We start from the raw sequence: 21,413 nt of genomic DNA on the forward strand, positions 1-21,413 counted from the left end.
TGAAAGCACAAGACTAGAGAGTAACAGTAATCGGAAGCAGCGGCAGCAGCTAGTTCACTATTTGCTTACTTGGTGTCAAGGCCTGGGTTGGGCGTGTTGCAGTCTTAATTTCGCCCAACAGTCCGTGAAAACATACTTTATTATCCCCATCTGGCAGATAAGGGGACAGGGCTTAAAGGATGTAGGTAACCTGTTCAGGTGCCCAAAGCCGCAAATCCAAAACTGCCAGGTAGGGGTTTAATCCAGGCCTGTTAACTCCAAAGCCTGCTGACGGTTATACTGCCCTGCTGCAGGGTGCAGGGGTACAGAGACGTCTAAGCCATGGTTACCATCAAAGAATCAATAATTAGAACGATGAGGATGGTGGCAGCTACTGTTTGTTGAGCACCTGCTTTGAGCCAGGCGCAGTACCAGGCCCTGTAGTCACTCTTAGGTCACAAGGGCAGAAATTCCTCATGCCAGCCCAAACTCCTTAATGAGCTGGGTGGAGCGGGGGCTGGTGGTGACTTTTTGAATAAGAGAGGTGGACACAGAGACAGAGCTGACGAGAAACCAAGAAGACCCATCTGTGCATAGTTGGGCTTCCCAAAGTGTGGGCCGGGATTCCAGGCAACTCCATTCTCCTATTTTGGAATATTTCCATTAGCGCAAATGTGGTTCATAGAGTGAAGCTTAGAAAATGTTGTTTCTATAACACTACCTCAAATTTGCACAATACTTATTAGTCTCAAATGCCACCCTGCCATATTTCTTTTAATTTTTTTTTTAATTTTTTTTTTCAACGTTTATTTATTTTTGGGACAGAGAGAGACAGAGCATGAACGGGGGAGGGGCAGAGAGAGGGAGACACAGAATCGGAAACAGACTCCAGGCTCTGAGCCATCAGCCCAGAGCCCGACGCAGGGCTCGAACTCACGGACCACGAGATCGTGACCTGGCTGAAGTCGGACGCCCAACCGACTGCGCCACCCAGGCGCCCCTCTTTTAATTTTTTTAATGTTTATTTTTGAGAGAAAGAGAGAGAGAGCGTGCGGGCAGAGAGAGAGGGAGACACAGAATGTGAAGCAGGCTCCAGGCTCTGAGCTGTCAGCACAGAGCCCGATGCGGGGCTCGAACCCATGAACCACGAGATTATGACCCTCTCTGCCACTCCTCCACTCGCACTCTATGTCTCTGTCTCTTGCTCTCTCCAAAATAAACATTTAAAAAAATTTTTTTAAAACAACAATAAGCATTTATTCCTCAAAAAACATCTTTTTTAATGTTTATTTTGAAGAGAGAACAAGAGAGAGAGTACAAGCAGGGGAGGGGCAGAGAGGGAGACATAGGATCTGAAGCAGGCTCCAGGCTCTGAGCTGTCAGCACAGAGCCCAATGCGGGGCCCGAAGCCATGAATGGTGAGACCATGACCTGAGCCAAAGTCAGACAGACGCTCAACCAACTGAGCCACCCAGGCTCCCCATTCCTCAAAAGTTTTGAGTCAAATTTTTGGGAATAGCTTGGGCACTTCTGCCCCTGGGTCTTTGGTGAGATTCTCAAGATACCACAGGGCTGCAGTCACCTGAAGGCTTGACTGAGTCGGAAGGGTCCACTTCCAAGGTGGTTCACTCACTTAACATGGCTGTCAAGGGGGTTGGAGGGAGGCCTCAGATCCTTGCCATATGAGCCTGCCCACATGCTGTTTGACTGAATGTCCTCACAGCATGATGGCTGGGTACCTCCAGAGTGAGTGAGCTGAGAAAGAGAGACAGAAATGACAGAAGGTAGCCTTCCTATGACCTCACCTCAGACGGCACAGAGCAGCATTTAGCAGTGACTTAGTCACTAAATCCAGTTCCCATTCAAGGGGTGGGAATTTAGACCCCACCTTTTAAAGAGAGAAGAGTCGGGGTGCCTGGGTGGCTCAGTTGGTTAAGCGTCTGGCTTCAACTCAGGTCACGATCTCGCGGTCCATGAGTTCGAGCCCCGCGTCAGGCTCTGGGCTGATGGCTCAGAGCCTGGAGCCTGCTTCGGATTCTGTGTCTCCCTCTCTCTCTGCCCCTCCCCCGTTCATGCTCTGTCTCTGTCTCAAAAATAAATAAACGTTAAAAAAAAATTAAAATAAAGAGAAGAGTCAAAGAATTTGTGAACATATTTTATTTTTTATTTTTTTCCAGCACTCATTCAGTAGATCTTTATATTTTTTCAATATATGAAATTTATTGTCAAATTGGTTTCCATACAACACCCAGTGCTCATCCCAAAAGGTGCCCTCCTCGATACCCATCACCCACCCTCCCCTCCCTCCCACCCCCCGTCAACCCTCAGTTTTGTGAACATATTTTAAAACTACCATAGCCAGGAAAACAAACCATTCTAGATATTTCAAACACACACACACGCAAAGGTTATACAAGCAATTGGTGCTCACCACTGGTGGGGCTCGCGGTGGTGAAGGTCAGGGCCAGGGGGGAATCGCACCACTAGCTCTCAGGTTACTTTACCACAGTTGCTTTCCATAGATTCAAAGTTGCTGCTGCCACTCAGTCAGGAAACTTCGGGAAGCCACTGCTGGGGTCACTACAGCCCCATGGCCCCAAGCCTGACTGGTGGGGAGTATGGACTCCAACATTCAGCCTGCATGTCTGCTGCTGCAGAGGAGAAAAGCATGGCTTCCGCCTCCTTCCCGCCTTCTAAATCTCACACAGGTACGCTTTATTGGCAGAATTCTGTTGCCGAGGGAATCTGTGAACTATGGTTCGTGGGTTTCCAGGACCTGCAAAGAAGGGGCTAGAAATGGGTGTCAAGAGCCAACCAACATTATCCAGCAAACCCCTCCTGATGGGTGGGTGTTCAAAGGCTTTGTAAAAGGGGGGTGGTGTCCACATGGAGTAACCTGGTGGTCGTGTTTCTAAGTCAGAAACCCTGAAAGGTGTCATTCTAGCTGGGCAGCAGGTGAGGTGCTGGATGCTGACGACATACACTCATTCCCAGAGGTGACTGGAGAAGCGCCTGGAGTTGATTCTTAGTTTCATCTCTGGAACGTTCTCACTGGAATTAAAGCTGGATGGACTATTGGCAATGCGGTATCTGAGAAAACATAGCCCCCATTCAAAAGGGCTGCCAGAGAAAAGATCTCCACAGGGAAACATGATTTCTCAAAATATAGCCTTTGGACCTCTATACGCAAACATCCCTGGGATGCTTACTTAAAAAGCTGATCCTGAAAATAATTTAATTTCAAAGGCTGTTGGGGCACCTGGCTGGTTCAGTCAGTTGAGCGACCGACTTCGGCTCAGGTCATGATCTCACGGTTCTTGGGTTTGAGCCCCACGTCGGGCTCTGTGCTGACAGCTCGGAGCCTGGAGCCCGCTTTGGAGTCTGTGTCTTCCTCGCTCTCTGGCCCTCCCCCACCCCCCTGCTTGCACCCTGCCTCTCTCTCAAAACAAAATATTAAAAAAAAAAAATTAAAAGGCTGATCCCGCACACCTCCCCTGATGAAGATAAACAAAAGCAGACACTACTTAAAGTAATCCAGACAGAGTTCAGTCAGTAACATAGTATTGCAGTGCCGTAGGGGAAAGGGTTCATCGTGAGCAGGCACCCAACTGGGAGTATTACAGAGGTGATGGGGTATTTCACAGGGAGAATGAGGGACTAGGGAAGGGAATGAGTGGGGGCTCTATAATCAGAAGTGAAAGATGACAAAAAGCAGGAAGGGACGCTGGCCCATAGGAGACCCATCTGGCTTTGCTGACACTTCTCAGAGTTAAGCTCCTGCCCTCTCACAGAAGCTGGGAGACAGGGGCCCGATCTTCAGGCGTCGGCTGGACTAAGCAGCCAATCCTTTAGACAGCCGGGAGTTTTGCAGGCAGGCACTTTAAGGGAGGCTAGAGTCCTACTAGGGATGCGGCCACGAGCTGCCAGCAACCATGCCCGTGGTTGTTCAAGTCTTCACAGGCCAAGCAAGGTTGAATCAAGAAGAGGGCTCGGAGGAGCCTGGCGAGCATTTGGAGAAAGAATCTGTCACCCTCCGAACCCACATGCCCACCCCTCCTGAGCCCATCCCCCAAACAGAGGGACCACTTCGACAGGCCTTTTTATGCTCACCAAACTACTGAAGTAGGACAAGGCGGACGGGGAGGTGGGGGAAGCAGAGGTTCTCCGGCTTCTTCAGGGCTGGAGGTCAGCAGGGATCTGCGAGCGGGAGACGAAGGGCAGAGCAGATTGAGGATGACCAGGAGGCTCCACTGGATTCTTAACCTGGGAGTCCCGACTGGTCATGCTGGCGGGCTCCTGCCCCCACGGAGGTCAGGGCCTCTCAGTCCTGAGGAGCACCAGGCACGACCAGCTCTGGCTCCTGTGGTCCTGGTGGGGGTATGTTGTTGAGACCTGGGGGATGGCGTGGAGCACCAGCTGGGGGGCGGGAGCACACTCATTCAAGAAGAAGAAAAGTCCCGAGGCCCGAAGCAGAGGCAGGAATGGTGCTTAGGCTGCCTGTGTTCCAGGGCAGTGGCAGAGAGCGGTCTGGCGCCACCCTGTGGAGGAAATGAAGATTTCAACAGTACAAAGGCCTCATCTGGATGAGGGCTACACCCCAGGGTGGTAGAGCAGGAAAACAGAAGGAGCCTGGCTCCCTGACATAAGAGCCACCGAACCAGCCCCAGATCCAGTACTTAACCGGATTATCATATGAGAGATCAAGAAGCTGCTTCTTAAAAAAATTTCTTTTCAATGTTGACTCATTTTTGAGAGACAGAGACAGAGCATGAGCGGGGGAGGGGCAGAGAGAGAGGGAGACACAGAATGTGAAGCAGGCTCCAGGCTCCGAGCCGTCCGCACACAGCCCGACCCAGGGCTCGAACCCATGAACGGCAAGATCATGACCTGAGCCGAAGTCAGACACCTGACCGACTGAGCCACCCGGGTGCCCCCAAGAAGCTGTTTTTTTTTTGTTTTTTTTTTTTTCAACGTTTATTTATTTTTGGGACAGAGAGAGACAGAGCATGAACGGGGGAGGGGCAGAGAGAGAGGGAGACACAGAATCGGAAACAGGCTCCAGGCTCCAGGCTCTGAGCCATCAGCCCAGAGCCCGACGCGGGGCTCGAACTCACGGACCGCGAGATCGTGACCTGGCTGAAGTCGGACGCTTAACCGACTGCGCCACCCAGGCGCCCCAAGCTGTTTTTTAATTTAACCCACTGTTGGGGCGCCTGGATGGCTCAGTCGGTTAGGTGTCCGACTTCAGCTCAGGTCAGGATCTCACCGTTTGTGGGTTCAAGCCCCACATCGGGCTCTGTGCTGACAGCTCAGAGCCTGGAGCCCGCTTCGGACTCTGTGTCTCCCTCTCTCTCTGCCCTTCCCCCACTCAATCTCTGTCTCTATCTCAAAAAGAAATAAACACTTAAAACCAAAAAGAATTAAAGGGCGCCTGGGTGGCTCAGTCGGTTAAGCATCCAACTTCAGCTCAGGTCATGATCTCGCGGTTCGTGAGTTTGAGTCCCACGTCGGGTTCTGTGCTGTCAGCCTGTCAGCGCAGAGCCCGCTTTGGATCCTCTGCCCCACTCTCTCTGCCCCTCCCCCGCCTGCACTCCCCCCCCCCGAAAAAAAGGATTAAAAAAAAAAGAATTAAAAAAAATTCACTTAACCCACTGTTGTGTCGGGTCTCTACTGCAGCAGCTGAACCTGTACGTAACCTGATAACGGAGGGAGTCCATGTATCTGTTATCTTTTGCCACAACAGTGCTAACTAATAAACCATCCTCAAAACTCAGGAGGCTGGGAAACCGATTCTCACAGGTTGGCCGTTACCGCTGTACTTTAATGCCCTGCTGGCTGGATCGGCGCGGCTTCTCGCTGCTGGTCCTGTCTCCCTGCGTTGCTGCCGGGACCCAGGCTGAAGAGGCAGCGGCTACCCAAGAGAAGCGGAAGAGAGCAAGCACTCTTGCTCTCTTCGAGCCTAAGCACGGAGCCTCTTCGAGCCTAAGCACGGAACCAGCCCCAAGCCCCAAGCCAGGGATGGGAAAGTACACTGTGGCCACGAGGAGACACAGCAGGAGCGGGGTTGCGGGGAGGGCCCATAATTCTCTCTCCCAGAATGTGACAGAGTCGTGGGTTAGAGGCTACGACACGGTGGCCCTGCTCTTCTAGGCGTCACCTACGAATGGCGCGGAGTGAAAGATAGCGTCCGTCCATGTGAAGACTCAACCGCAGTTCTCTGTTAGGTCAGGAGCCCTGACAAGACAAGAATCACATCTCCTTCCTCTTCCCAACGCCTAGTGCCAGACCCTGCCCTCAGGGCTGACTCGGGGATATTACTGGGTGAATCTGAGACCATTTCTTCACTCTCTGCATAGGATTCCTTATGTAATACAGACTGACCTCCTAAAGGTCAGCACACAGTGCTATGTGTTTGCCCCCAAAGCTGCAAAGGGACCGTGCCATTGGGAACTGAGATGTGTACCTAGGTCTGTCTACACCGCATCCTGGATCCACTGCCTCCCAGAGGGACCTCCAGAAGAAAGGACTTCTACAAGTTTAATATCGCAGACTCCACACTCCAAAGGAGAACCGCTTGAAGAGAGCCATGGTTGACGCTAAGGAATGCCACCATCACCACAGAATTCCAGGCACCGGGCATGTGGGTAGAAAGTATATTTTAGGGCAGTGACTCATGGTAAGTCGTTTCCTCCAGACCCTAAAACGGACTATTCCACGTCAAGCTGTCTCAGGCTCAGGCTGATAACAGGGCAGCCACAGGGGACCTAATGGGAGCTGCGTTGTCACGGTCCAAGTCTGTACACACCGCTTGTATAACCTGCCCAAGTTCGCAAAGACAATGTATCAGTCGCCGCTCTTTATGCTCCAAGTGAAAGAAATCCAACTAAAATATGCTTAAACCAAAAATGTCATACAGTGTATCGGCTCACATAACCGGGAAGCCTAAGATCTTAAAGCTGGCCGCATCTAGCGCTCAAACGTCATTCTCTCCGCAGCTGTCCCTCAGTTGTGCTTTCCTCCATGATGGCTTCAGGCTTCAGGATGCATGCCCCAAGACTGCAAAGATAGTCGTTAGTAACTCCAACTCTCCACTGAGGTTGAGCAAGCCTCATAAAGGAAAGCCAGTCTTCAAAAAGCCTCTGATTGGTCTGCTTGGACCCTGTATCTGGTAGGAGGAGACCCTGATTGGCCAGCCATGGCCACGTGCACCTGCAAGGTGGGCCTTAAACCAGTACTTAAGTCTCTGCTAGGGCACAGGAACTGAATAGAAAGTCAAGAGAGGGGTTGTCTCACGGCAAGTTGAGGGGGTGAGGTGACAAATGGAAGACCAGACATTGAGGCTAGATTGAACTAACCCTAAGCCTAAACTTTGAACAGGCTTTCACACGTTCATAGATGCTATTGCGAGTAAAACACAAATTCACTTAAGAGCAGGAGTGCCTTCATAGTAACTTTTGGTCTTTCTGTATTTTTTGTCCCAATTAATAGATATCGAAAGGATACCTACGATCACGAGCAGGTCCAAAGACCATTCTATTTTTTAATATTAGAAAGGGATTCTTAACTGCAGATTAAGAGAGAGAGTGAAGAAAGCAAGAAGAGAAGGGAGCCAGGAAAAGCCCAGCCCAGGAAGCAGCGAAGGAAGGTTCCAGGACAGCAGCGTAGGACAGGTCAAGGAGGTAGCCGAGGGGAATGGCACTAACTGTCATGCCAGAGCACTGGAGCGGAGTGGAGGAGTGATCGTGGCGGGCAGCACAGAAAGAGAAGGAGAAGAAATTAAACCCCGGGGGGTCGGGGGACAGAAACGAGTGCCATCGGACTACATGAGTAAGCTCTGCGGTGAACAATACTTGCCTAGTCACAATTCTGCAACCACTGTCACTCGTGGGGCAAGAGTGACAAAAGTAAACCCCAAGAATGGAATGGGTGGGGGGTGTTAAAGACCTAACTCCTTGCCTGTGTTGCCAGGACGTCCACAGACAGTGTCTAAAATGCATGAATCAGAGCACCTGGGTGGCTCAGTCGGTTGAGCGTCTGACGTCAGCTCAGGTCACGATTTCACGGTTCTTGGGTTCGAGCCCCGCATCGGGCTTTGTGTTGACGGTGCAGAGCCTGCTTGGGATTCTCTCTCTCCTTCTCTCTCTTTCAAAAAAAAAAATTTTTTTTTTAAATCTTTTAAATGGAAGAATTAAGAGCTAGAAACACAAGACAGGTGGAGATAAGCACCCGAAGACCCAGCGAGAGGTAAGGAGGACCGAGGACTGGTGAGCTGGCCCAGGAGGGTGGGGATGGTCGAGGCAAGAGGCTGCTGCGGGTCATTCTGTTTCCTCACCATTTCATTTCGTACTATTTGAACTGTAAACTACGTGTGATAACATTTGGGAGGCTTACAGAGTCCATTCTTTTGTCAACTGCACCTCAAAGCTGTATTTGTGTCCAACTTCATTGAGATAGAATTGACAAATCATTTTTACGAACCCTTTAAATCCATTTCTTCAAGTAGAGTGGGAGGAACCAGCTTCCTGCAACAGAAGCCATGAGAACATTACCTATTCCGGTTTCAAAAGAAATGGTGGCATTAGTCCTACTTAGATGATTTCGGTCAGAGACCAAGTAAGGATACATCTGGGGTTCCAACAAGAGAGGCTCTCACTCCAGTGCTCAAAGACCAGTTAGAAAACGGAGATCTGACTGGACTGGGTAGGTACAAATTAGCCAAAACTGTAATAATAATAATAATAATAATAATAATAATAATAATATAGCTAGTTATCCTCAAGTGCTTACTTCAGACCAGAAACCGTCCTGAGGATATTATCTTCTTTAATCCTCACGGCAACTGATATTTTCCCCAATTTACAGATGAGGAACTGAGGCTCAGATAGTTTGGGGAACTTCCCGGAAGTCACACACTCTGGCCCCTCTGCCTGAGGCGAAGGGGCCTCAGAGTGTTGTGATTTACTTCTCTTTTCTAACCACCAATCAAACTTAGAAGTTTCTATCTCTGGTGCCATCTCGAGGGGCCTATGAAAACCACTGACTGTGGCAGTGGTCTCAGGCCCACACTTGCTGGGTTGTGCTGGGCCCCGCGCTGTCTTAGGGAAGGCCTAGAAAACGGTATGGGGTAGAGCCGGTATTCAAACCTAAGCATTCCTGGCTCCAAAGCCCACTTGCTCGGCCACTGAATTATGCTAGTTCTCCAGCTAGAATCAGAGCTGGGTGAGGATCCCACCCGTAGTAATTATGAGTTGTATGGCCTTGGGCCCCCAAGTTCCTTAACCTCTCTTAAGCCTGTTTTATCATCTATGCCATGGGCATAACAATGGTGCTTACCTTCAGGGTGGTTGCTAAGGATAAATCAAAATTCCTATCTGGCAACTAGGAGCCTCTGTTTTCCACACCTGTTAAATCCCTTGCCCTTCAGCTCCTAGGTTAAAGAGAGATCCTCACATTTTCTCACCCTTCAGATCCACGGGTGGGAGGGCAAGAGACAGAAAAGGTCTGGGCCAAGGCTAAATGCTTGGGCCTCATCCCAGAGTGACTCTCCAGGGCAGGGGCGGGGTTCAGGAATCGACACCTTAGACCCCCGAGAAGTTCAGATGCCTGCAGTTCTCCTGCCTGGCTTTGAATGACTATGCCTAGTGCTTGACTCTGACAGACCAGTGCCTTTGTGAGCGTCTGAGCCCTTCCTGCGCTGGCCTCCAGCTCTGTCTGTGCCTCCTCCCTTTCCCCATTGCCCAATCTGTCTTTATCTCCCCCTTCCATTCTGATCCCCCTCCTCTTACTCTGGCCTTACTTCCTAGCTTCCTCTCCACCTCTCCGTGCACCCTCCCCTGAGCTCAGTCTGCATTCCTACCCACCAGCCGTTTCTCTACCAGTCTCTTCGCCGGCATCGGCATCGCCCTTTCCTGTGTCCACCCGGAAGGCTCAGATAAAAGGTGCTTCCGCCAGGATAACCTTCCAGGCCTCTTCTCTGGCACCATGGCACTTTGCATGTACCTTTATTATTGCTCAAATAACAGGGTAATGGGAGATTTTTTTTTTTTTCCGGCCTCAGACTACCTGGTGGACTCGTGGCCCATGAATGGTGGAAACGTGCGCCAGAGTAAGATGGAGAGAGGAAGACAAGCCCGTCGACTTTGCAGAGGGGCCGAGAGGCCTGAGAAGTAAGAGAAGACCAGGAGACGGGGGCTCCTGAAAAGATAGACAAGAGATTACCATGCGGGGTTCCCACAGCTTTTGCAGACAGCGGCTGCGTACAAATTCATTGGAAGAACTGAGGAATGTTGCTGGCTCCATCTGGGGGAGGGCATGCTTGTATCAAGACACTGATGCTCTTGATGTGCTATAATTATAACCAGAAACACTATCCTTTTGCCCAGGAAGCTGGATTTCCTAGTAAATTCCTTACTTTCCAAGTTGTTTAATGCTAAGATAATGCTTTGCTTCTGTGTCCTTATTTATTTATTTTTAATGTTTATTTACTTTTGAGAGGGAGAGCACATGCGAGGGAGGGGCAGAGAGAGAGAGAGAGAGAGAGAGAGAGAGAGAGAATCCCAAGCAGGCTCTGCACGGTCAGCGCAGAGCCCAATGCAGGGCTGGAACTCACAACTGTGAGATTGTGACCTGAGCCGAAGTCAGACACTTAACCGACCGAGCCACCCCGGCATCCCTCCGTGTCCTTATTTCTAACTTTCTGTTCAACTGTTAACCATACTAAATGTACTCAGATTCATCTAGTCTAAAATCGAGGAGAGGTGGTTCTCGCTCCTAGAGAGAGAATTATTGAAGGGGCAACCCGCACACACTCAGGTGCCACATCTTCAACAGCTGGTTTTATAAATGGAAACAGGCACTGGGACCCCTTCTTCTCCCCTTCCCAGAAAGGCTGATGGAGAGCCTGGCCCAGATCAGTGGAGCTTTCTTCCAAGAACTGTCCCGTTCCCAGACCAGCCCTGTAGACACCCCCAAAGTCCCCCTGAACCTGCAGATAGCAGTACCTCTCCACCCCACTACTCACCCCACACTCAGGCCCTAAGATCCCATTTGACCTAAGCCTGCAGGTATGAAGTGTCCAAAGCACAAGACATCTCTCCCCACCCCCACCAACACACACTCTTGACCTTCTGTTCCGAGTCCATGTGAAAGAGAAATATCAACTCTACCAAGTAAAGGAAACAAACAACTTGCTGGCTAGATGAGAATAACCAGAACCTTAAGCTTCATGCCTGGGGGCTGACGGGTACCTAAAGGTGCTCCCTTGGTGACAGCGGTGATCAAAACCTGTATGCTTTTCCTGAGAACCACCAGGCGGGAAGCACCTACTGCACTGATGCCCTCAGGGAGGCAAAACTAGGGTAGACGTTATTGGTCCGATTTTACAAGTGGGAACCTTCCGGGCAGGAGGCCAACAGACAGCCTCAATGGTAGATAGTGCTGTGCCCAGGCAAGGTCATGAACCCAGAAGGCGGCCGGGATCTAGTGAGACGCAGACACTTCTGGGGGCGGGCAGTAGGACACGTTCCGCCCGACACTGGTGGGCTACCCCGGTGGCCTCGCCTCTTCGTGCGCATCTCGGGTCGCAGAGTCCCCAGCCTCCCAGATCACTCACCTGCTCCGGGGCTGGTGACTTGGGCTTTCCCGAGCGGTGGCCCCGCCCCGAGGCTCCGCCGGCCCTGCGATTGGCTCCGCGGTCCGGGGGCGGGGCCGGACGCCGAACCAACGTGATGGCGTCCGGCGCCGCGAGCGCCGTTTCCTGTTGTCGCTGGCCGGGAGGCCGCAGCGCCTGGTCGGAGGCTTAGGGGCTGCCGTGGCCAGGAGTGCCCCGCGCCCCGTCCCCGCTCCCTCTGGTGAGTTAGGGGTCAGAGGGCGAGGAGGGTGAGAAGGGACGGCGGGGCCGAGACGAGAACGGGCGATGGGTCACCAGCCCTGTCCGTGATCGCAAACCCTTGGTTGCTTTGAAACTGTCCTGCTTCAGAGCCTTTTCCCTTCCCCGCCTGAGCCCCGCACCCTACCCCACTCGGACCCGAGCCTTCAGCCCAAACAGCCAGTGCTGACCCGTCCCCTTCCTCTTCTTCACCCGTGACCCGAGCCCAGCCCTTACCCTCACCCCTTCACCACTGGTCTTGCGTAAGTGCAGCCACACTCGACCCCACGGCAGCCCACTTCCAACCCCTAGGACAGCCACTTCCCTCCGCCTCCCTCTGACGCATCTCATTCTCACCCCTCAACCCCTTTGGCGATCCCAGTGCTCCACGCAGACCTCCTCGAACCCCCCCTCCCCCCTCCCCGTCTTTCTGGCTTACCCCTTTTCAGGCTCAGCTTTCTTATCCCAGCCCCCCTGCTCAGCCCCCCAAGGTCTGCTCAGCCAAAACACCCACCTCCCCCCACTCATTTAATACCTACCACCACAGTAGATGCCCTATTGCGCTTACCCCCCTCTTCTTGATAACTCTGATCTCAGCCCTATCTCAAGTCTTGTATGTATCTTCTTGTCCTCGCCCACTCAACCCCTAACTTCCAAGCCCACCCCGTACTTTCTTTCCATCCCCAGCCAGCCTGAGGACACTTCATTCCTGAGTCTTTGCTAAACCACCCCCCAACTCTTGCTGCCCTAGTTCCCACCACCCCTACCCAATCTTGTTAGACTGACGTCTTCCTATCCCCGTTTCAACTCTTCATCCCAACTCTGCGCCCATTCTTCCCTTGATGTGGTCCCCATTTGATCTGAGAACCTAGTGCAGTCCCCTGCCGACCCCACCTGCTTTCTCAGAGCCAGGCACTTGCCGAACACCTCAATTGATGCAGGGCCTCAGATGGTAAGTAAGTGTGGAGGAGTAGAGATCCTTCTCCCGTGGGTCAAGTGCTTTTCCTGGATGTCAGGTCCCCTGTAGCTGTCCTTAAGGATTGTGTTCCTGGCATCCATATTACATCACTCGCGTTGGCTGCTGGAATGGTAGGTATCATCCAAATACCTGGAAGGTGAGGGACAGCTACTCATTCAGCTGGGGCAGTGGGAGCTTATCACTTCCTTTTGGGTGATGATCTGGAGAAACTCCAGGGGTTCCACTGTGTGGGGTTGGCTGTGGTCACAGAATCATGTCCATGTGTATTGCCCTGCCGCTTAGAAAGGACCCTCACCCAGTGCCCCTCCTGGCCAGAACTGGTTGTAGATTAGTCCCGCTACCGAATGTGCCAGAGGTGACGTTACATGTTGTGAAGAGTAGAGATGAGTGGATCCTGGGGACGCCGAGGCCTCCGTGGAGGCTGTTGAATTGCTTCCTCTTTTGGCAGGTGCTGGAGCATTGAGTTTTGACCATTTTGATTACCCATGAACACAGAGAGTCAAGTTATCTCAGAGTAGCTAGACATTCTTGAGGCACCCAGGCTCCATTGTTAACATTTATAATCTCCTGGGATTTGGGGGTGCACCTCCCCTCTAAGTTCTGGTGACCAAACTCCGAAGGATTGGCCATTTGACAGCCATTGTAAAGGACCCCAAAGAAGACCCATTGTCTTTGCTTGCATTTGTAGTCTCACGCCTTCGAGAATCGGATGGCCTTTGACCTTCAATGTCCCCTTCCGTGAAGGTGTGATCTCTGAAGGGTTTCAGCCTGTTGGCAGCTTGGTGTAATGGAAGGAGTTCCACAGTGACCCCACCACTGAAAAGTTGTATACCTCAACCTCTTACGGTCTGCAACGGTCTGAGCCTTTTTATTTTACTCATCTGTTCATTCAGCAAGTATTTCTTGAGCACCACCCTGTGCCGTGCACTGTTTGAAGCATTAGAAATACAATGGTGAATGAGTCAGGCAAAGGTCCTGCTTTCATTCACTCAGAGTTTGGTCCTTGCCAGAATCTTAAGGGACCTGGGACAAGAATATGGGAGAGATGGGTGTTGTTGGATGGAAGGAGGGAGGGAGGAAAGAAAGATACCCAGTGTTCCTAGACTTCACATTTCTGGCCTCCCCCACTAGCCTTTGGACTGGGAATCACGAGCTAGAAGTTGCTTGCCCTCCAGCTGATATTCAGTTGCTTTGCTGCCCTACCCCCCCCCCCCCACACACACACCCATCCCACCCCCCACAGGGCTCTTGTCTAGAAATCCGACTTTCTTCAGGTAGAAGGAGGTGCTGTTTACTCAGCACTCACATGTCTGAAGTATCCGCTGTCTTTCTGAATCAGAAGATAACTTTGTCATTTGTTTCCAACTGAAAACCCTGACTCATCACCTGGTAGAGCAGCTGGAGGGCTTAAACACCGGCCTGTTGTCGTGCATAGCCAGGTGCAGGATCGGAGTCAGGCCGTAGAGACGAGGCTGTCGCGGATGGCGGGGAAGTCTCTCAGAAGAGGAGGTTGCTGTTTACTGATGAACGGAGTGTTTCGAAAGTGGTGAAGCCAGGTTATCCATTTCTTCTTTTAATGTAAGTCTCATCTGAGTCCTTCTCCTCTTTTCGTTCTTCCTTAGTCTCCTGAGGAAGTGAAATTGGATGTTTATAGAAGGCCAGGCAGTATCACGAAGAGAATCAACCACAACGATTCCTTCCTGTGTGTTGGAACGTTTGAGGAGGGACAGCTCGGAAACCTGGCTGCCATGGAAAGGACCTGTGGTCAGCTAGGTGGGGCCACAGATCTGATGGGCAAGATTGTTTCTTGTCAGTGTTAGGCCTTCTTTGATAAGGTGGAGCTTCTGAAGAGTCTGTGAATAATAAGTTTGCCTGAAACTCTTTGAACCAAGGACCTGGGACAGTATGAACTGGCGAAAGGCACAGAGCTTGGAATGAGAAAATTCTGTCCCTCACCTGAGGCGTGTTTCTACTGAGCCTCAGTTTTCTCTTCTGTGAATGAGGGATAATCATCCTTCTCTCACAGGATTGTTTTAAGAATTAAATGAGGATAGAGAATGAGATCCTGTGCCAGAGTGAACCGATACCGAGGGGCAGAGGTAGACGAAGGGTGGCTTAGGAGTTTCCTAAAGGCACACGGCACTCACCTTTTCTGCTCAACTGTATCAGGGATGTTTGAACTCTCTACTTGCTCTCTTTATTCTGGGTCTCCTGAAGACCCACCCCTCTTTTGTTTGCTTCTTGGTGTCAGTGAAGACAGTTCTGAGGATAGAAAGTGAAACCAGTCCCATAGCATGGTAGATGGGGGTCTGGCCCACCCAAGGAGCCTGCTGGAGTGCTGACCTAGCAGTCAGGAGACCCAGAGCCCAGAGATCTCACATCGTAGATGGTCGTGGTCCTGCCTCTGAGCCATTGCCTGCCTTCCTGAGGCGTTCTAGCACCGACAGGCCTATGTAGGGAGCTTTGGTTTCCTGCAAAGAAAGATGTGCCCGGAACTTTGGCCTGACCCCCACGTCTCAGTTCTGTTTTGTGAATTGTCAAGTGGCCATTCTTCTAGGTTTCTCTGCACGGTTGTCCTTTTGTGACGTTCCTGACACTGTTTTAGGTCCCAGTTGTCTCTTGTCTGGCCCTGCTCTGACCTCAGTGTCAGTTTACTTTGTTTTTTCAGCAGATCCTGACTTGGCCAGGACACCCACTTAATGATAAGCCTCCCTCCCTCCAGTGAATATTATTTTCAGTTAATTAGTTGATGAGGCCTCAATGGTCCTCCTCTTCAGATTGCTGAGGCCCAAGCCTTGAGGCCGGCTGAGGGAAGGGCAGTTTTAGGGCTTGAGGCTCTGTCTAGAAGGGCAGGCCCCCGGAATTACCAAAGGGGATTGGATGCCAGGGTCTCAAAGCCAGAGAGCCTGAACTTGGCCTGCAGGGCTGCGTAGGGTAGCCTTGAAGAAACCCAGCCTCTAGGATCAGGCACGGTTTCAGGACCGACTCTGTAGTACGTCCCCTTCTCCCGGTGCCCTGGTGGCCAGAGCATGGAGCTGGTCTCCAGCAAAGGGTCCTGAGGATTCCCGGTGGGTAGGAGCTGGGAAAGTGGTGGAGGGAGAGACAGTGTGATGGGCTGTGGCCAGGGGCTAGTGTTCCTCCTGTCAGTCTGTTGTGCGCTGACCAGAGCTGGTTTCGTGGGGCCCGTCCTCCACACACCTGTCTCCCTTTGCATGTCCTTACTTAGGAAGGTCGGCGCTGGGTCCTGTTCACCCTCTGCCGGATCCAGAGGCCAGGGGTGAATCAGAGCGTCTTTCATCATTTAGGGCCACCCTGCCGTTCTCCATGCCTCGCTGTTCGCCTGTAAACCTTTCCTGCCAGACTCAACCCGATGCTCCCTTGCATCCCGCCACCTGGGCCCCCGGCCGAAGAGCCCTCCTCCCAAGACTCCCCTGCCCCCTCCCCAGCCACCCCTTAGCCCTAGCTCACACCTGCCTCTTCCAGAAGGGTGGATGTCATCCTGGCCGAAGGTGGTAGAGCCCGCCACTGATCAGCCCTGGGATCTTGGGAAGTTCCTTGACCTGGGTCAGCTTTGATTTCGTATCTGTTAGATCTGGATAATAAAAGAGCTCGCCTAGGGTGGTTCCAAGGAATGAATGAAGCAATGTGTGTAAACAGTACAAAATCCATTCAGCATGCCTCCATTTGATAACTTCTTTGGGCCATCGGTTTTTGAGAACAGAGACAGCGATGACCTGTTTTTTGGTGTCCCTCCATGCTCGGCAGTGTGGTCACTAGAGATCTGTTTAGATGGGAATGTGCCTACCCAATCCTGGTCCGTCCAAGTGGCTGGGGCGGTCCAGGCGAGCCAACAGCCCCCCCCCCCGAGGCTCAGGTTGAGGCCCCCCCCACCCCCGACCTAAGCCACCCCCGGGGGGTGGGGGGGAGCCAGTGCCCTGAGGGATTTACCTGTGTACTGACTTCAGGTAGTTGAGCGGACTCATTCAGACAGTGGCCTTTGCCTGTAAGGCTTGGCCACATCCAACCGGGGTAATAGACACCATTTATCCTTAGTACCGTCAGGCCCTGTGCTGGGCATTTTCCACATTCATAACCTCCATTTGAGACGTCTGCCGTGGTGCCCCACCTAGCATGCCTAAGTGGTTAGTGGCAAATCGAGATTCGAACCCGTGTTGTTTCCCTTAGGCGTGTCCCTGTGCTGCTCCAGCTGGACCCTCGTGCCTGGAGGGGAAGCAGCTATGTAGCAAGAGGCCCTCCCTTTGGAAACTTCCTTCGGTTGTGCTTGTCCCCGCCGAGCTGGCAGACATGGGGCTGGCACAGGAGTCAGAGGCTCCGAATGTGAATTGTGAGCCCCTGCTTCCTGGTCCATGTGGGCTCTTGGCACCTCCAGCGGCAGCATCCCCCTCGCACCCTTAGTTCTGTATCCAAATCAGCCCTTCATTCCCTGCTTTTTTGTGCCAGCGTGTGGTGTGGCATACAGAGGCCTTTCCATGCCCTGATTAGGGTGGACCCACCCATGGCACATAGGATTCCCCACCTCCTGAGATCCGAGCCCTCAGATTTCTTCTCTTCCCTTGTTTCCTTCCTTAAAATCCACTCTTGGCTTTTACTTTTGAATTCAGAGGCCTTTGCATTGCAGTTTGAGGAAGATGGGCTGACCCGCTGCCTGCTGGGGGAGGGGGAGAATTGGCTGCGGGTGGGGAGCTGGAACCTGCTCATCTGGCCGCCGCCGTCTGTCTCTGCAGGTGTCATGTGATTCTCCGAGGGAGCTGCAGTGTGAGCGGAAATGCTCTCGGTGGTGGAGAATGGACTGGACCCCCGGGCTGCCATCCCGGTAGGCAGTCGGAGAGGCTCAAGGGTGGGGAAGGGGGCACGGGACAGCCATGTCGTTGGTTTTCCTCACTTTGAAATGAATGAGTACTGTCTGGAAAGCGAGGCCTCGGGTTGAGAAAGAGTTATAGCAGAAGCAGGCTCTGAGGAGATCCTGCCCTTTCTAGAACATCTTCTTGGTGATGGAATGGGAATTGATAAAAAACGACGGATTTTAATACGGGCTGCCTAAAGACCAAGGATTTCTCAAAGGAAGTCATACATATGGGGCGCCTGGGTGGCTCACACGGTTAAGCGTCATGATCGTAAGCGGCTCATGGTCTTACAGTTTGTGAGGTCAAGCCCTGCATTGGGCGCTCTGCTGTCAGAGCAGAGCCTGCTTTGGATCCTCGGTCCGCTCTGTCTCTGCCCCCTCCCCCACAGGCACATACACGTATGCACATTCTCTCTCTCTCTCTCTCAAAAATAAGTAAACATTAAAAGAAGGGGCAGCTGGGTGGCTCAGTCGGTTGAGCATCCGACTTCGGCTCAGGTCATGATCTCACGGCTCATGGGTTGGAGCCCCGCATCGGGCTCTGTGCTGCCAGCTCAGTGCCTGGAGGTTGCTTCATATTCTGGGTCTCCCTCTCTCTCTCTCTGCCCTCTCCCTCTCATGCTGTCTCTCTCTGTCTCTCAAAAATAAATAAACATTAAAAAAAAAGAAAAGAAAAGAAGGCATTAGGGTGGCCTGGGTGGCTCAGACGGTTGAGCGTCCATTTGGCTCAGGTCATGATCTCACGATTTGGGAGTTTGCTGTCACCACCTAGCCCACTTTGAATCCTCTGTCCCCCTCTCTCTTTGCCTCTCTCTCTCTCTCTCTCTCTCTCAAGTCAAATAAGCAAACAATGAAAGAAGTATATGACCCATAAGTCATATGAAAAGATGTCTAACATCAAAAGACTGCATACTGTATGACTTCATTTACACAAAATGTCCAGAATTGGCAAATCCATAAAGACAGAAAGTAGATTAGTAGTTGCTAGGGGTCGAGGGAGAGGGGACTAGAGAGGAGTGACTGCTCATGGGCACAGTGTTCCTTTTTGAGAGAATGAAAATGTCCTAAAATTAGGTAGTGGCTGTAGTTTCACTATTCTGTGAATATACCAAAAATCACTGAACTGAATAGTTTAAATGAGTGAATTTTATGCAATGTAAATTGTGTCTCATTAAAGCTGTTATAAAGAAAAAAGGAACAGGGGCGCCTGGGTGGCGCAGTCGGTTGAGCGTCCGACTTCGGCTCAGGTCATGATCTCACGGTCCATGAGTTCGAGCCCCGCGTCGGGCTCTGTGCTGACAGCTCAGAGCCTGGAGCCTGCTTCGGGTTCTGTGTCTCCCTCTCTCTCTGACCCTCCCCCGTTCATGCTCTGTCTCTCTCTGTCTCAAAAATACATAAACATTAAAAAAAATTTTTTTTTTAAAGAAAAAAAGAACATTCAAGTTTTCTAAGAACATTAACATGAACTGTTTGGGCTAAGATAAAAATAAAACAGTAAAATATTTATCCATAATCCTATCAGCTAACAGTTCAAACCAGGTTTTCTGTATTCCCTCCCAATCCTTTTCCAAAACATAGGTATTTTGACATGCTTATATTATGACAGAACTGTCTTTATCTTTCCAAAGGATTTTACATATATGTATTTTATAATTGATTTATGTAACAGACCTTAACGGAATACTTACATGTGTCAGGAACCAGGCCAAGTGTTGAGGATGCAAGAATGAAAAAAAAAAGCAAGTCCTGCCCTCAGAGTAATCCCCCCCCCACCCCCCAACTCCTGTGCTGTAGGTCAGGAAGTATTCGTTCCGTTTAACAGATGAGGAAATTAAGCTCAGTGAGGTTAAGTGAAATGTCTGCAGTGACCCAGCTGTTGACCAACAGAGCTGAGACTAACATCTGCCTCTGACTGCCAGGTCAAGGATCTTTCCTTTTTTCTTTCTTTCTTTTTAAAGTTTATTTATTTATTTTAGGGGCGCCTGGGTGGCTCAGTCAGTTAAGCGTCCTGTTTCGGCTCAGGTCATGATCTCACGGCTCGTGGGTTCGAGCCCTGCATCAGGCTCTGTGCTGACAGCTCAGAGCCTGGAGCCTGCTTCGGATTCTGTGTCTTCCTCTCTCTCTGCCCCTCCCCCCCTCATACTTTGTCTGTCTCTCTCTCTGTCTCTCTCTCTCAAAAATAAACATTAAAAAGATATTTTTAAATAAATAACGTTTATTTTATTTATTTTGAAAGGGAGAGTGAGCATGAGCAGAGGAGGGGCAGAGGAGGGGCAGAGAGGGGGAGAGAGAGAGAGAGAGAGAGAGAGAGAGAGAGAGAGAGAGAGAGAGAGAATCTCAAGCAGGCTCCACACTGTCAGCACAGAGCCAGATACGGAGCTCAAACTCAGAAACCGTGAGATCACGACCTGAGCTGAAATCAAGAGTCAGATGCTTAACTGACTGAGCCACCCAGGTGCCCCTAGGATCTTTCGTAATGTGGACCATGCTCCTGTTTTCTTGGTGTTTTTATGGTTCTAAAGTGGCACTTGTAGCCTCTTCATGGAATCGTAGACCCCTAAACAAGGTGGAAAGCTTCACCCCTGCCCTAGATGGATCACCCAGGCTCCCACACCTGTAACTATGATGGAGCCGGTATTTAAACACAAGATTTCTATGGCTATCAAATCACTGAAGTTCGGTTTAAAAAGCAAAACAAAAGAAAAACATACAACTATCTTTGCAAAAAAATAACTATCTCTGGGGGGTATAAGTACATAATTTTCCTTTTCTCCTCTATGCTTTGTCTCTGTTTTCTTTCTTTCTTTTTTTAAAATTTTTTTCCAACGTTTATCTATTTTTGAGAGAAAGAGAGAGAGCGCGTGTGTGCGTGTGCAAGTGGGGGAGGGGCAGAGAGAGAGGGAGACACAGAATCCAAAGCAGGCTCCAGGCTCTGAGCTGGCAGCACAGAGCCCGACGTGGGGCTCGAACCCATGAACCGTGAGATCAGGACCTGAGCCGAAGTCGGACGCTCAACCGACTGAGCCACCCAGGCACCCATCTTTGTTTTCTATGATTAGCTTGTGCTAGTTTTGCTGTATACACACCCACAGGTAGACGTGAGGCGTGTGTGGGTGTGCGTGTATTTGGTGATAAGCACTTCCCTTCCAGGGGTCACCGCAGGATCTTCTAAAGGCCTGTGTTATGTCTGACACTGACTAGGTCATCAAGAAGAAGCTAGTGGGATCTGTGAAGGCGTTGCAGAAGCAGTACGTGTCCTCGGACACAGTGGTCACTAGCGAAGACGGAGATGCCAGCACCATGTGCAGTGCCCTGGAGGCTGTATTTATCCACGGACTGCATGCCAAGCACATCCGAGCCGAGGCCGGAGGGAAAAGGAAGAAGAGCGCCCACCAGAAGCCTCTGCCTCAGCCTGTCTTCTGGCCCCTCCTGAAAGCTGTCACCCACAAGTGAGATCAGCAGGGGAGGCTTTGCTTTGGGGAGGAGCTTCAGTGTGGGTGACCCTGGGCTCTCCCTCTACAGCTCTATGGGAAGGCAGCAGAGATGCTCTGTGTTCTAGAATGGAGATGGGTGAGATAGGGGTTATTGTTAGACCAAGCCTCAAGAGCCCCTCAGCGCACAGGCAATGGCCTGGGGCTGCTCAGGCCCCTGGCTGGTCGCCTTTAGCAGGAGCCGCTTTTTTGCCACACCGTGGCAAAGTTAGGTAGTTGGAACAGAGAATGTGT

The 21,413-nt window shown here is 51.3% G+C and overlaps 2 long non-coding RNA genes and 1 pseudogene across 11 annotated transcripts; 2 read left to right on the forward strand and 1 right to left on the reverse strand.

Annotated features, from left to right (window-relative positions):
- Nucleotides 1-2,289: 2,289 nt before the first annotated feature.
- On the reverse strand, nucleotides 2,290-13,081 carry LOC147571108 (uncharacterized). Of its 10 annotated transcripts, XR_015247691.1 has the most exons (7): nucleotides 11,591-11,689; nucleotides 8,458-8,501; nucleotides 7,989-8,121; nucleotides 6,894-7,035; nucleotides 6,443-6,796; nucleotides 4,090-4,517; nucleotides 3,504-3,978 (listed from the first exon to the last, which is right to left on the reverse strand). It is a non-coding gene; the product is annotated as an uncharacterized LOC147571108 (long non-coding RNA). The 10 variants fall into 10 exon arrangements; XR_015247695.1 differs by lacking the exon at nucleotides 3,504-3,978 and adding an exon at nucleotides 2,290-3,069 and having other exon boundaries at nucleotides 6,443-7,035; XR_015247690.1 differs by lacking the exon at nucleotides 11,591-11,689 and adding an exon at nucleotides 12,740-13,081 and having other exon boundaries at nucleotides 6,443-7,035.
- LOC147571109 (uncharacterized) lies at nucleotides 7,032-10,417 on the forward strand. The gene is made up of 2 exons (XR_015247696.1): nucleotides 7,032-7,195; nucleotides 10,037-10,417. It is a non-coding gene; the product is annotated as an uncharacterized LOC147571109 (long non-coding RNA).
- Nucleotides 11,707-21,413, forward strand: part of LOC147571110 (pleckstrin homology domain-containing family M member 1-like) — a 48,308-nt pseudogene continuing 38,601 nt past the window's right edge.

The sequence above is a fragment of the Puma concolor genome, unplaced genomic scaffold, assembly GCF_028749965.1.
Source record: "Puma concolor isolate L17-30 unplaced genomic scaffold, mPumCon1.1.hap2 unalloc_scaffold_60, whole genome shotgun sequence".
NCBI lineage: Eukaryota > Metazoa > Chordata > Mammalia > Carnivora > Felidae > Puma > Puma concolor.